The following is an 11806-nucleotide window of genomic DNA, read 5'->3' on the forward strand; positions in this document are numbered from 1 at the left end:
TCTGGTCTGGAAAAGAGTTGTTGATCAGAGAAGGGAAATTTGGGATGAGATCTTGGAAGTAAAGGTGAGCCTATAGCTGGATGAACCACCAGGGACCACCAGTCCTAAGTTTTTTCTGTGAAAGAACACTCGAGGACATCAGGTGAAGGCATCTGTAGATTTCTCCAAGGAATAACTTACCAAGGCCAATAGTGTGACCTTTGGCCAGCTCGTACGCCAGAGGAAGATAATTTTTTGTTGGAGCAAGTGAAGGGCCGCAGAAGAGAAAGTGCTCTAGCCATAGATTCAGGAAGGCCGTGTGTTCTTTCTCTGTCACAGGTCCTTTTGTTTTCAGGTGTTGGTTCAGATATGTGCTCCAGTTTATGCACTCTGCTTTGGAAGATAGCTTGAAGGGGACTGCAGAAAGCATATAAGCAGAGCGACAGGATGATGAGATGTCTAAGCCGGTAATCATCATAACATCTAGAAGAGTTGGGGTCATTGGACCATGTCATTGGACCATGTCCAAAGAGGAAACAGTTCAAGGCATCGGACCAGAAATAGCCGATGGTCTTCAGAAGGTTCTCATCCTTTTCAAGAGGGGAAAGAGATAGAGACAGAGCATCGGCTATCCCTATGGATTTCCGTAAAGGCTGGTAGGTGTTCGCCACTCTGTTATACCAAACTACCCAGCCCTCTGGAGGATTTGGCCAAGCGCGAATGCTATCAGACCAAGAGTCTAGATCTATGTCTTGACTCATGAAGGAGATTCAATTAGCCTCACAAGAAATTAGATCTATGGGCTTCTCGTAAGAACGAGGCCCAAGACAAAAAGAATTGGGGAAAAAAGGATGCGGTAAGAGGATATCGGAAGCCTGAAAAGACCCACGAAAGATAGAGTAGTCGAAGAAAGGGGTCATTTAACAGTGTAATGACTCTTGTGATTACTGCATTAAATTAACAGGGGTCGGAGTTCTACCTTCAGACCGAAGAGATTCGCGCCAGTACTCGAAGATTCCGCCATCAGGAGTCTTGATGAAGTCGAGAACTCGGGAAACAGATCTAGGGTTGGCAGCGCAGGAGTGAGCGCGTATTCTGAGGCTCAGAGGAGGATTCCGTGGCTAGGGTTTATGAGCAAAGGGGATTTTTGGAAGTTAACCCGGATTTTGGGAATCTTCAGAGATCTATCTTAGAGAAGGATTTGAGTTCGGGCGGAGAATGAAATGAATTGAAGAACCAGTTCGAATCCGGATCAGCATATTCTAAGGCCGATGCGTTGCCATCGGCTCTTAAGCAGATCGTTGTGTTCAAGCAACTCACAGAAGCAAAAGAGGATTTTATTCACAGCAAGGAAGTAAGTACAAAAGGGGAGCCGATTGCTCCTAGAGACGATCTATCGGCTTAGTGCTAGAGCCTACCACCAGTATACGCCGGAGGTCTTGCGGCACTTGGTCGGCGGGGCCATGCTAACATCACTGTCATCGCCGCTACTGTTGCTACTGTCGTCGCCTCCACTGCTGTTGCTGGTGAAGCCACCATCATCCTCGGCTTCTTCTTTGTCCTCGGTAGCTTCGTCCGACGACCCGCCAAAGAGGAAGTTACCTGTTATTGAGTCTTCTTCGGTTGAGGAGGAATCGGCTTTTTCTTCCGAGGAGGAGAGCTCTTCTTCCCAGGATGCGTCATCTTCGTCGTCCTCCTCCAGCTCGGCTCCAAGACGAAGTGTGAGATCCTCGTCATAAAGTTAGGGATTCATCATCCTCTGACTGGGATTGGAAGTCCCACTCCTCTGTATCCCAATGCAGGGGGGCAAGGATCTCGTAGGTAGCCATCGGATCATATTCCGGAGTGGGCTCTCAGGAGGATTCAGATTCATAGGAAATAGCAGAAGCAGCAAAAGAAGAGGAAGAAGCCATTGCAAGAAGAAGGGAGAGTGGTTAGGTGTGGTTGCCAGTGGCTGAAGAAAGAAGACGATTAAGGAAGATGCCGAGGGTAAGTTTATAAAGGCAAAGGGAGGGTGAAGTGAATTGGCACCATAACGGTTCCCAAGGAGTCTGATTTAGAGCGGTCACGTCCCCTGGAAGTTGAAGACACGTGTCTGTACGGAATTCAGAAGTCGAAGAGGCGAGGCGATTAAAAAGGAGATGGTTTCAGAATTATCATTGCCGAAACCAGGGGGGCATGTGTTATCGCCATAATTTAGACAGGCCGGAAGTGGGCCGTGGAGCAAGATAGATTTGAACGATAACTATAATAGGCTTGCGAATCGGACCCTGTGCAGATGTTTTGGGCCCAGGGAGGCCATGTATCTAGATAGGAACTTATGCTTAAACAGTTTAGATATAGATAATTAAGATTCGTGTCATGTTTGGTTAGGGTTGGTTAAGAAAGGAAAGTCTACGGACTATAAATATATATCATGGGTAAACAATAAAGGGAGGAATCATTCATCAACAACTCTCAGCGCATCGCCTCCCCTGTTCTAGGGTTTTCTCGGGTAAGTGCCGTGCAGCCCTGATCACGCTCTGCGTGATCGGGGCAGCGTCGCCCTTGCTTGTTTACTTTGGTGTTTCTCGTTCTGAAGCATAGTTGATGGCGGGTAGCACTAGTTATCTCAACGCATATGGAGTGACGATTAATCTTTCTAGGCTTTATTTATGTTTTCATTCGTTATCTATAGGCCTTTAGTTGTTATTGTATCCGAATTCGGGTGCGAGGGCAGCGTCATGCTCTGTTTTCATTTAGTAGATCCAATCTATCATGTTTAGTCTTTGATCATCAGAGATTTAGTTTAATATCTGCGTAATTAGGCCCTACAAACGAGTTGAAAGTTCCAGCAGTATGATTGGTATCTTGCAATAGCTTAGAGAGGGATTGTTCTGGGAATCGGTTTTCGGGTTGATTGTTAGGCCTCTGTTTAGGTTATTGTTTTGTTGCTCTTTTATCTGTTAGGCTCGATTACGTGTAGGATGTTCCGGTTACGTGGTGAGAGCTTTAATCATTGTAGATTGGATTAGCTTAATGCTTATAGAGTGAAGTCTGTACTATTATCGGATATATCTGCTTTATTCATAGATCCGATCCGGTATTGAACACAATTGGCTCTTTACAGCCGATATCGGGAAACATCCGATGAGCCGATTACGGCTCGGACTAACGTTTATATGTGTCTGTGCATGCAGGAAACTAATAAATAATACCTTCCTGATTAGGTACAGGGTCAGGTGGCACGCCTAGCGACTCCAAGCCAGGGCGTGTGCCGGATCTCGGGCCGTTGACCGAGGGACCGGGGCCCACCAGCAGTCTCGGAAGCCTCCCGGCTCCTCGTGTTGCCTGTCGCTGCTCACCGGCGGGTTTTGACCGACAACACCATGAAGAACCAACGACCACGATGAAAAAGCATCTAGGCTCCTAATTTGTTTTGCAATTAATGACAATATGATCATTATGACAAATGTGTGTTTTGCAGCAGCAATCTTTAAATAAGTTCAATGATGGGTTTTCATGGTTTTCTTGACCCGTGTCGTTGTGGTTTTCACTAAATGTGCAAATAACATACGTGAAGATTAAAGATAAGCTAGTTGCAGGTGTCGTTGGGTATTGAAAGGCACTTGGAGTAGTACATGACTTTATTTTTCCTTTAGCCATACTATAAAGGGGTGCAAGGTATAGTAGTTTGACCTAGATAAGTATTCTAGAGTATATGTGTGATGCACACTTGCGAAATTTTAGAACTAGATAGCTTAGATGAAGCCATGAGAAGCTTAGAAGAGAGTTAGAAACTCAATGGAACTGAATTAGACGAGTTATCTACACTTAGAAGTGAAAAAGTTTTTAACCGACCTATTCGATCATGGTTCTAGGGGTCAATAAATGAGTCGCTGATCCTTAGCTAAACTGCAATATGCTACTGGAATGACTGATTGATTCAGTGCTTAGTTGATTTGCATTAACCGAGTCAGTAAGTGATATTGTGGCAATAGAAGGTATGGTACTGCAATGATAGATTGGTGCGGTGCTCGTGTGTAGTGTTGTGATCGAAGCAGTCGGTGATGCATTGGACATCGGCAAAACCCTACTGTAATGACACCAAGGTCCGGTGCTAGTGTAGAAGGATAGTAACCGAATGAGTCGGCCACTTTATCCCTATGCAGAAAGGTGATCACCAACTGGCTCGATGGTGCCTGGATGATTCGGTGGTGCCTCCAGACACTGACCGAATCAATCGGTCAATACTGTGTGTGCAAAATAAAGGGGTATCAACTACTTCTTTTGAGTGGGTCCATATATACATGTTCTTCTCCTCCAATCAAACTCTCTTGCCACTAAAGACTCATACTCATATTTGGAGTTCAAGAGTAAGTGAAGCACTAGAAGTGATTTGTAAGTTCCTTAAAGTGAAGATTAAGGATATCATTAGTGCTTATAGAGTCGCAAGTGTGCATCCACCCATCTCTTGCTCTTGTGCATTTCAAGTGAGGTCCTTTGCTTGTTACTCTTGGTCATCGCTATCCCCTAGATGGCTTGGTGGTGTTGTTCTTGGTGAACTCTCAAGGAGATTTCTTGTGTCAAGGCCTAAGACGGTTGTACTCGGTTTAGAGGTCTTCGATCCAGAGTTGGAGAATGGATTACTACTGGAGAGCACTTGATCCTTGCATGGATAAGAGGAGCTATACCCTTGTGCGGGTGCTCCAATTAGGACCAAGGAGAGTGCCAACTCTTCGATATTTTGGAAATAAATTGGCGTTCTAACCCTCTCTTTACTTTTTGACTTTTTTGCAATTTCAGTTCTTAGAATCGGCATGTTATTATAGGGTTGGAACTAGGTTGCAAAACTTTAGAACGACAAGAATTGACACACTTTGTAAGTGAAAGGATTGTTGACGCTCATTATGGACCAATTTCGAGCATCAATTTGACCACAAATAAGGAGGAACTTGCATTTCTTACACACATATTGCTAATAAAAATACCACATTCCACATATTCTTGGAGAAAACTATGCAGGCAAGGAATTTGGCTGGATATGAAGGAGAAACACACCCTTTGATCCAAGGAGAAAACCTCCGACCAATCACGAGCCGCCATGCAAGCATTACATGGATTGAAGGCCCACAACCAAGGTGAAACCGACTTAAATTTAGTGCTGTCACCGACGTGCAGCAAGAGAGCCCACTTGTTATCCACCTGACCAAAGGGGAGGTCGGTTGGTGGCAATTGTAGATCATCTGAACTGGTGGTTTGGCCGAACTCACATAGTCAACAACCGCCTCCAGCTTGCTCATGTCGCCTCTAGGAGATTCCCCAAGGTCGGTTGTGCATGAATGCCGCGAGTTCACCGGCCAGGAACCGACCTTCAAAGCCTATAAACACTAGGGGCGTCCTCCAAATAGAGTACACCAAGATGTAGCTATCTTCTCACTTGTAAAGCTCTCTAGGCTAGTGGAGTGTAGGTGAAGAGTAGTTCGTCAAGGTCCCTTGGTCTTCATGAGGAGTTGGATATGGTCTTGTATCTTCTCTTTTATGTAATGATTTTGAGTTATGCAATAAAGTTTATTTCCTTATCTTTAGCTTATCTATGGTTTGTATGCTTATGGTTAGTTTGTGATCCTTCCTTCTATAGTTCATACTTAAGTCATATACCTTGCATGTTTAGTCGGGTAACACATCTAGTGCCATGGCAACGGTTTCATCCCCCTTAACTGGACGCTCTAGAACTAAGGCTCCTGATAGAGATGGATGCCCTTGCGCAAGGCTAGAGTGGTAATCATTAATGCAAACGTGGTGTCTGGGTTAAAGGTTATATTTGAAAGTGGTCCTATCCTATGGTTAGTTGAGGTAGGCGGCAGGTGGTGACAGCACTGTCCGTCCTCTGTAATCCTCCCCGTTCGGGTAGGGCGGTAGGAGGTCCATAAAGTAGCCGAGTTGGCTGGCGGCTCCTCTATCAGTCATGTGCGATTATTCTGGTAGTGCTTGAGAGCCTAGAGCCCGATCATAAATATGTGTATGTGTATGTGTATACAAGTATAAGCTATGCCTGCTTAGATAAGACTACATTTTCATATGCCCTTGAATGCTCCTTTATCTCTCTAATCCTAGCTCTTTCTATCTGAGTTGATATATCTTGTGTCACACTACCTCTCTAACTATATTATCATTTACCCCTACTTAGACTTTGGATATTTAATCTAGATATTTTTCTAAACTTAATATTTCTTTAAACCACCGTCTTCCCTACGGAAATATAAATACGAAACCTGAGATTACTCATGGGTAAATGCTACAATAATATTCTGTGCGCTTGCGGATTTATCTATGACGTAAAAAATACCAACAAGGATCTTGATGTCACCTAGAGGGGAGGTGAAAAGGCTTTTCTGCAAATTACGACACTTAATTGCAACTGTCAGCACTCCAACTGGTCAGACCGATTGGGTAGAAAGGGCAGACCGGTCCAACATAGAAAGCAAATAAAAATCAGAGTAACTTCCCTCCTCAAACTCTAACACAAACCAAACTTGGTGAAGTGCTTCTGTAGATATTTTCTAGTATTTCTAACAAGTCTCTGCACACAAAACAAGCACAACCAAATAGATCGAAGCGGAATTAATAAGTAAGTGCTAGAGAGTAAAGAATTGAGACAAACCAAATGTTGACATGAGGATTTATTTCCCAAAGTTCGGATTCACTGTTGTGAACCCTACATCTCCGTTGAGAAACTCGTTGGGCTTGAGTCTTTTTTCAACTCAATCTCTTGAGCTGGGTCCATTTCAACCGCTCCTTGTTTCCATTAGATGATATCTTTTCCCTTGCGGAGGCAACATCCCAAAATGTTCATAGACTTGCCACTTCTCACCACAAGCTTGGGAGCTAGCCGGCGACGGCTAGCCATCTAGGAGATTTCACCTCCAAGAGTAACAAATGCTTCATGAGTTGCCTTGACGTCAACCACAAGTGCTCAAGCTAAGGAAAGCTCTCTAGTGCTCACACACAATCTCTCAAATCAACTTAAAGATTTGCAACTAAAGTTAGCACAACTCATAAAGAGATGTTGGGAAGAGCTTGTTGGTCAAAGATATGGCTTAGGGAAGCTCATGATGCAGAATGAACCAGCAGACCACGAAGGAGAGGGACAAGGTGTATAGAGGTCGACCGGTCAGACCGATTTTCAAATAAAATTAGCCGTTAGCCCAAACCCAACACAGACCGGTCCTCACACCGGTCATACTAGTGTGAGCCTGAGCAGAAATACCACTTAGACAGAGAGCTTCACATGGTGAACCAACCAAAAAACTTGGTCGACCAGGTTGCCCACGGTTAGTAAACAAGGGTTTCTCTTAAGGATTCTCACTTGGGTAAGTTTATGAGCACTTTTGAGTGTTGTCAATCAACCAATGTTGCATCCCTCTTGATAGTACGTCATACCTATACTCAAGATCAAAATAGAGATCACCAAACAGCCATTTGAGCTACGTAAAACTTCATTCTTGCCATACTTTGACTTTCTCAAACTTGGGACTTCCAACATTGTTTATCATCTTGAGCACTTCCAACTTGAGCTAGTGACTTAGAGACTTCCATGATCAATATTGATTGCACTGTTCTCTAAGCCACTTGACCATATGATTCAATGCCACTTGATCATATGATTCAAGAATGACTTGATGCTTCACAATGCCTTGCTCTCCAAAGCTTCATTTGATGCTTCAAAATCCTTCAAGTACTAGCTACTTCACCCTAGTAAAGATCTTATGATCCAAGTCGTCACTTGATCAAACTTTGCTTAGTCCCTCGTTGCATAGTCACTTGCTTGACTCCTTCATCCTATCTTGCCTTCATTGAGCTTTGCTTTGTTTTATCATCAACAATAAATATTCAATTTTAAATCCATATCTTCATATACTTGTCTTTCGTTTGCACTCACACATTTTAATAACCCACTTTCCATGATAACAAGCCATAGATAGAAACCATCTTGATATGCAATGAACTCTTGTTTCTATTTTACATTGCATGTTGCTTGCCATTCAATAATATAATCCTTTATTTGATTGCGTGTCACATGAGCCAATGCTATAAATGATTTCACAAATAAATTACTGCTCAATAACTTTTTAACAAACTAGTTAGTTCTTTAATCGCATTGTCATTCAATTCACCAAAACCCATTAGGGCCTAGATGCACTTTTAGTAAGGTTTAGGCACATGGGGTGATTAGGTTTATGTGTAGTTTTTAATTTCTGAAAAAATTGTATAAGTCTAATTCACCTATCCCTTAGGCACCTTGATCCTTTTTCGTGAAGATGCCTAGCTAATAGCCTATGGTCAGTATCAGGGCATGTCCATATTTTCCAATACCACGGAACCACCACTTCGATCTAAATAAGTAATTAGAACATAAGGTATTATATATATCAGGAATGCAAAAATTGTCTTCAGCACAAGCTAGTCACCTAGAACCTAGGCCTTCACATTTAGGCCCTGTTTGTTTGGACTGAGGCTCTGGGCTTTAACTAAAAAACTGGTTTTCTAGCTCTTAAGTTTTTCCTATTGCCTTTTATAATAAAATTTTTAGCTTCTAAATACATCAAAAACCAGAAAGCACCCCTTTAAGTTTTTTCAGCTAGACTGTTTGTTTCTACCTTTTGACTACGAGAACACAGCAAAAGCTGCCAAATACCTTTGCAAGCCTAGGACACAGCAAAAGCTTCTAGTTTCTAGGCTTCAAACCCACAATTTCCCCATGCATGAACCTTCCTTATGACCTCTGTAGCAATAGGATAACATTTTGTTTTGATCCTTGTAGACTACGATTTGCAGAGGCGGTTCACGTCAGGAACTGCATGTAGAAATGACATTTCCAAAAGTGGCTCCTTATGTAAACCACCTCTGGAAATTGTTCCACTATTGAGTTTGATAATGAAATTTTAAATATATCATATCTGCTCCCATCTCTAGTTAAATTTATAAAACTCTTGCAAACTATTTGGAACAATACTATTGAAACATTTTAATCAATCAAGTATAAGTAAAGGTGCCATATTGATGTACATTCCATTTTCACTATTTCAATGAAGTTTGTAAATATTTTACAAATTTTACCAGAGATGGGATCAATATGATACATCCTCAAAAAAATTGTTTTGCCAAACTTAACTAAAATTATAGAAAAAAGACAAAATTTTCAGAGGAAATAGATCAATTTTCAGAGGTAGTTTACAAAAGGATCCGCTTGTAAAAATGTCAAGCCGTTTCTCATGTGAACTTCTCTGGAAACCATTCCATTCCCACAATTGTTTTTCATAAGAAACCAACCATGGAAATGGCATTTACATATGCAACTCCTTATGTGCAGCATGTGGAAATACGTTTCCATAGGCGGCCAAAGAATACAAGAGATCTTCGCCAACTTTTCAGGCAGGTGGCCATATAAGCCATTTGTGAAAAATGGAGGGGTGTGTATGGAAATTCACTTTTTGAGAGACAAAAACAATTGAAATAATTTAGGGAGTAAATTGAGTTGAAACTTAGTTGAAGGTTAAGTAGAAAAAATGGATCATTTGAAGTACTAAAGTAGATTTTGTCCTTTGTTTATCCGTGCTTCACACCTAACCATTTTTGTTTCTGGTGAAAAATGGTGGTTTTCTCGGAAGAGTATTAGGAGAAGCCGCTAACAACGGCTGTCTATTCACCGGTTTTTCTCACCTTTTTTTTCAAAAATGGTTGCATCATTTTTTTCAAGTTATTTGAACCAACTTGTTTTCATTCACGGACCATGTTTCTCCAAATTTCAACTAGGAAATATCCATTTTACTAAGGTCGTATAGTTTCATTGTACATTTACTCATCCCATGAAACTCTTCCCCTCTCTCCTCATAATTACTCCCTCCATCCTAATATACAAGGTGTAACCACTTTTTAATCAAGTCCCATAATAATATAAGGCGCGCCCTCTCTATATGCACCTGTATCAATGTAGTAATACTAGTGTTGATAGAGAGAATTAAATACGTTGCTTGGTCTTTGAACTAGAGATGGTTACACCTTATGTGTTGGAACGGAGGGGATACCCTGCCCATGAAACTCCTTATGACCATTCTTGAGACTTTCGAAGAGCAGTTCAGTTTTCTTAAAAAAAAAGCACAGTCCAAAAGGTAAATGTGACATTTCAGTTAATTAGGAGCTAGGCACGCTAATTTCTAGTATAAGTTATGCTTGTTAGTGTGAAGTATGTGTCTGTTTTGATGAGTGACTTTAAAAACTTAAATATACATTAAAGGGTATTTTTGTAATATTGAAAAATTAGGGTTCTTTTTGTAAATTATGTACAAATGGGAGGTAATTTTAAAAATGTGTGAAGGGTTGATTTGCAAATGTAAGTTTTTACTTTTTAACCACTGTAACAAGTGTAAATACTCCAAGGTTTCCTTGAAAAGGTAAGATTCATTTCGGATTTATTTGAAATTGAATGATTTGTTGGCTTTTAAAAATAATTTCAAAACCCTAACTATTTTGAAGGTGGATCCTAAAGCAAAGTGGTAGATCTTTTTAAGCTCTACACTTTTGATTTTGGGCATATTTTCTTTAGAACTATAGTTTAGAAGGAAATTTTACTTTACAGTGAACTACTTAAACTTTTGCAAAATTTATGAATAGGTCCACGTCTTCTTCCTCCTGCTTCCCCCTCTCTGTTTCTCTGCAGCACCGCACACCTCCCATCGCCGGTGTTTTCACTCACTGCTAGCTGCCCCTTCGCCGCTCTTCCTGCGCCACCTAGCCGCCAGCTCGCCCGCCCGCCGCTAGCTCCTCCTCGCGCAGACGCGTCGCGCCGCCGCCTGCCAGAGCCACCACGCGCGCCGTCGACCGCCAGCAGCCGCTTGCCGCCAGCTCACGCGCCTCTTTTTAGCGTTGGAACGCGTCCAATGAACTTCTCCTTTCTTTCGTTCCCTCGCGCGCACCCGCATTCCTGTTCTCTTATCCGCTCGACTACTTCGCCGGAGCTCCTCTGTCCACCACCGTCAGCCGTCAGCCATCTCCGCTGCTCCTCCTCTCCGATTTCGTACTCCACCAGCACCGCCGCATCTCACTGCCCCTTCCTGACCCGCTCTTCTTCCTCCTCCCGCGCACGCAGCCCAGAACGCCGCGCCGGTGATCTTACTCTCCGCCGTCGTGCTAATTCTAGTCGAACTGAAGATCCACCCCTTCTCCTCCTTCGCCAAGAGTACCATCGGCACTACATCTCCACGCCGAAGCCCCTTAACCAATTTCCTTCGCCTTACTGCACTCCAGTTGCCGGACCATCATCGCCGCCCTCGGAACCTCGCCGCGCCGGCTCTGTATCTAGTCGAACCGCCACCTCCGAGCTTTCCTTCTATGATTCCAACCACCCCCAAGTCCGCCGTGAGCTCCTGAACCTTTTCCCCCACTTTTTCCTCGCCGCCAATAAGCCTCCTCGCCGGATTTTAATCGCCGCCACTCGACTTCTTCTATTCAAGTCGATTAGGAACCCCAATGCAAGCCTCTGTTTCTTTCTAAGGGCCTTTCTGTAAAATAGCATGCATCAATCGGCTACATGTCTGTATGATACACGTCCATTAGCTACACACCCATCGGCCACACGCTCATCGACTACACGTCGATCGGCTACACCTCTATCGGCTACTTTTGCCAAAGCAAAATTGAGCCGATGCGTAAGTAGTTATCCAGGTTAACATCTCAAACAGGTATCGGCTAAGGCACAACCGATATAAAACACATCAATCGGTTAAACACAGTCGATGCAGTATGCACAGATCGGACTTTTCCGATGCACACCCCAATTAGCTAGATA

Source organism: Panicum hallii, chromosome 2 (assembly GCF_002211085.1).
Source record: "Panicum hallii strain FIL2 chromosome 2, PHallii_v3.1, whole genome shotgun sequence".
Taxonomy (NCBI): Eukaryota; Viridiplantae; Streptophyta; class Magnoliopsida; order Poales; family Poaceae; genus Panicum; species Panicum hallii.